At 37.0% G+C, this 4,899-nt stretch overlaps 1 pseudogene; it reads left to right on the top strand.

Moving 5' to 3' along the window:
- Positions 1–2,617: 2,617 nt before the first annotated feature.
- On the top strand, positions 2,618–3,400 carry LOC119824254 (annotated as a pseudogene).
- The last annotated feature ends 1,499 nt before the right edge of the window (positions 3,401–4,899 follow it).

Here is a 4,899-nt window from a genome sequence, read left to right as displayed (position 1 = left end):
GTCAATTTTATGCTGTTCATATATTCCCATATTTGAATCATAGAGAACTTAGATAGAAAAAAGAAACAAGTAAAATAGAAAAGAGGTAAAATTCTGTACTAACAAATTTTAATAGTAAGTATCAGTGGGAACAAATTAATCATTCTATCTTTAAAATTATATTTCCTATCTCTATTTGAAAAAAAATCTCTAAAATTACAATAAAAAGGCAACCCAAAAGTGACTTTGAGATACCATGCCCATAAAGAGAAACTTAGAGGCATTAATTTGGGGGAAGAGGTAAAAGATGATCGTAGAACATTTGGCATACTAAATGACAAAGATGCTATCCATGACGGCAGGATCATATCAAAAGACTTCAGGAGTCAACGTGAAGAAGCAAGGTAACACAGAGCAAAGATGGAACAACTTCAACATCGATACAAATAACGATGGCAAGAAACCAGAATGTACCAATCATGTTTACTAAATGAGATTCTATGGTATAGAAGCAAATGTTAAATTGTTCATTATAGCAAGAAGCTGCTTAACCAGCCAATCATTTCAAAATCATAAAGGCAGAATCAAATATTTCTCATTCTTCTTTTCCACAAATGATTCTACTCTGTAACCAAATACTACTATGAACTGAAGAATGAGAGGCGGAATTATAGTATCATCATTTACAGCCATATTGGATTAAGACATGTTCATTAACCACAGATGGACACCAGAATTACAGAGAGAAAACCAAATTATGGGCATTCTTGTTGAAAACTCAAACTTCAAGAAACTTTAGAAAACTAAATTTCAAGATCTGATACCCAGTTTATAAAAACTGTTTGAAACAAAGAAATGATGCATGCTGTGTGGGTGAAAAAAGGGAAGACCCAATGATTCTGTCTTCAGTGATTAACTGTTAAGGGGAAAACACTGTTGAGGAATAGTGTGTCAATTAAAACCAATTGAGATGGTTGAGGAAATAGCTCAGTTGCTATTTTCTTGGCAAGCACAAGATTTGCATTTGACTCTTGAAATCTTTATGAAAAATGCCAAGTATGGGAAACACATGCTCATAATCCTAGCAACTGGAGAGGCAGGGGCTGCAACTCTGGAGCTTCCTGGCCAGCACTGGACAGCCAGGCTTATCTACTTTTTGTATTACCAGTCAGCGTGAGATACCTTATCTCTAAGGACTGAAAATGCCAAGATTGTCCTCTTGTCACACACTTACATGTAGCCACACACATACACACACACACACAACACAAACACACACACACACACACACACACACTAATGAAGGCATACATTAACAACTACATTATAAAAAGCTTGACTGGTTCCTAATTTAAACTGATATTTAAAAGTTTGAGACAATTAGAAATGAGAATAGTGGCTCGATAGGTGATATTAAGTATTTTTTCATTTAAATATGAGATGATGTTATGATAATTTTAAAAACAAGAGGCTTCCCCCCACCCAGAAACTTGTACTAAAATATTTACGAGTGAAATTGTATGAAGCCTAAGACATTCTTCTTATGAATATTGCACAAAGGAGTGAGAGATAAGCAAGCAAGCCTGACTTCTGTAGCAAAAGCAGTTTTCCACAAGTGGAGAGGTGATGTAATAAAACAAAAAACAGAAAGACAACAAAACAGCTGTTGTACAGGTATATGGCAATTTGTTGCCACCAGAGCTGTTTTTGTGGTATGATGGACATTCTTGCTTGTCAGCTTGACTACATCTGTAATGAACTCCAATCTAGAAACAGGAGGGTTTTTTTCTTGTTTTAAAGTGAGTGGATCCAGTTCGAATCTGGATCTTTGAGCCATGGATCCTCCACCTGAGATGGATGCCGGTTAGAATCTCTCCCGGAAAGCCACTGCCACATGGTGATATACAAATTAATAGAAATGGATTAAATTAAGATGTAATAATTAGCCACTAAGAAACTAGAGCTAATGGGCCAATCAGTAATTTAATTAGTATATTTTCTGTGTGGTTATTTTGGGGCTAAGCTAGCTGGGTGGCTGGGATGAACAAGCAGGCCCTACATCCTGCAACAGGGAATATCTTAATTATTTTTGTATTGTTGTGACAAAACACCATGAACTAGGTAATCACACACAGAGAGAGACAAATTATTGAGCTTAAGAGTTGCAGTCCACGATCTTAGAGCAAAAGCAAAAGAACAGATAAGAGCTCACATCCTGATCCACAACCACAAGGCAGAGTACACACTGGGAATTGTAGACTCACCCCTAGTGACCTCACTTCCTCCAACAAGGCCATACCACCTAATCCTTTCCAAAGAGTTCCAGAACTAGGTAACAATTATTCAAATACAGGAGCCTATGGGACTATTCTCATTCAAACCAACAAGGAGTATTTTTTTACTACTATATACATACATGCATCTCACTAATGGTGTTAGAATTATAAAACTAAAACAAAAATGAAACAAAAGATTTGGCATGGAGGTAGAAAACAAGAAAGTTGAGTGCTGTTGGAGATGAAGGAAATCAGTGCACAGGCTCTGAAAATTGAACAGTGGCTCCTCAGTGTAATGCAGAATAGTCACTCAATACAGCAAAACCTGAAATAAGACCCTCAAACAGGCTCCCAGCAGCACTATGGCAGTCAGCAAGAAAAAACACCTGATAAAAGGCAGCAAGAAGCAAGTCAAGAAGAAAGTGATCTATCCATTTTCAAAGAAAGATTGGTGTGATGTGAAAGCTCCAGCTATGTTCAATATTAGAAACATTGGGAAAACACTAGTCACAAGGACTCAAGGAACCAAAATTGCATCTGATTGCCTCAAGGATCATGAGTTTGAAGTAAGCCTTGTTGATCTACAGAATGATGAAGCTGCATTGAGAAATTTCAAGCTAGTTATTGAGGATGTTCAGGACCATCTGACTAACTTCCAGGGTACAGATCTTACACGGGACAAATTGTATTCCTTGGTTAAAAAGTGGCAGACCATGATTGAAGTCCATGTTGATGTCAAGACAACCGATGGTTATTTGCTTCATCTGTTCTGGGTTGGTTTCACTAATAAACCCAACAACCAGACACATAAGACCTCGTATGCACAGCACCAGCAGGCCCACCAGATCTAGAAGAAGATGATGGATCTCATGACCTGAGAAGTGCCGACAAATGACTTGAAGGAAGTGGTTAATAAATTGATTCCAGACAGCACTGGGAAAGACATAGAAAAGGCTTGCCGGTTCATTTATTCTCTTCATGATGCCTTTTTTAGAGAAGTAAAATTGCTGAAGAAACCCAAGTTTGAATTGGGAAAACTCATGGTGCTCTATGGTAAAGGTGGTAGTTCTGGAAAAAATACTGGTGATGAGACAGGTGCTAAAGTTGAACGAGCTAATGGATATGAACCACCAATCCAAGTGTAAAATCCAGACTTTTAACAGTGATAAAATAAAAGTCTTATTTGTGAACAAAGATAATCAAATAGGTATTAAATACCAATAGTCCCAACACCCATCTATGTCCAACAATTGATGAATGAGTAAACAAAATGCAGTGTATTTGATATCCAATATCAGGGAACTCTGGAACCAGAAATGATAGAAATAATGACAGACTTAGAGAGTCAAGTCTCAGGCAAAAGTTTTGATTGGAGGGATAAAAAAGAGGTCAACAAAAGCGGGATAGCACCGGCTATAAGAAATTTAGACTAACCACCCAAAGAGCAATGAATAGGCCTTTATCCTGGTGCTACTCTGAGGATGTAGGAGTGCTGATAACTTTCTGTTATTCATTTGAATTGTAATTTTCAGAAATCTGCTTCTTGTGTTTTAAAGAGTTTTATCCCTATCAGATACAGCTCAGCGGTCTTTTTCTCCTTGGCAACTTCATGATACCATGCAGAAAGGGTGGGGCTTTTCTTCTGTAATAATGTCAGCTACATTCCTTACATTATTGACAAGGGAGAGACAGTGAGAATGGGTTATAGGTTCAGGGAATGGAAAACTGGTATTTCTCTCCCACTAAGGACCCATACTTCCATTTTGTGTCCATACAGTGAAACATTACTCAGCTTGAACATGACTGAAATTCTGATATATGAACAACATGGATGAACCCTGGAGATACTATGCTAAGTGAAATATGCCTGACACAAAAGGATTTGCATATGAGTCGTGAGGCACCTCAAGCAGACACAATCAGAATCATAGAGAAAAACAGTAGTAACCAATGGCTACAAAGAGAGGGGAATTAAAACACTTTTTTGTTTAGTGGGTACAGAGTTTCAATTTAGGAAAATGAGAATGTTTCTATTTGAGAGGTAGACAACAGTGATGATTAGGTTATAATAATGTGGTCATACTAAATCCCATTTTACAATGGTCAAAATCTAAATCTAATTATATATATATATATATATATATATATACCAAAATACTTGATGAAAGGCTCTTTCTTCTCTATAGATTTTTACTTCAGTGGTCACTGAAGACAGATCATTATTGGTAAAATGCCCCAAATCGTTCTCAAATTATTGGCATGAAAGGAAGAGCACAGATTTTACAAATAGAACTAAAGAAGCTTGCGGTTTCATCCCTGTGGAGTTTCTTACTTTGCCTTTAAAATTCCAAGGGTCTTTGTTCCCTCTTCCGCTGTGTTACTTATCACACTGAACGGTAATTTATTCCTGTCTCTTACTGTACCCACTAATCTCTGTTAAAGGAAAACTATGACTTAGTCAATCCTCCTTTATCCAATTTAAGCAAATTTATTGGCTTCATCAATTATCATTTAAGGACTGCATCTTGTTCTGTGATGGGAGGACATTACACCAGAATGATGATTGATTAGGAGAACACTTTCTAGGAACAACAATAGAAGGGGTATGGTAGTATCTTCAACATGGAACAAAACTCAAAAAGTC

The sequence above is a fragment of the Arvicola amphibius genome, chromosome 10 (genome assembly GCF_903992535.2).
Source record: "Arvicola amphibius chromosome 10, mArvAmp1.2, whole genome shotgun sequence".
Taxonomy (NCBI): domain Eukaryota; kingdom Metazoa; phylum Chordata; class Mammalia; order Rodentia; family Cricetidae; genus Arvicola; species Arvicola amphibius.
The sequence above is the reverse complement of the archived record's forward strand: the minus strand, read 5'-3'. Positions and strand labels throughout refer to the sequence as shown.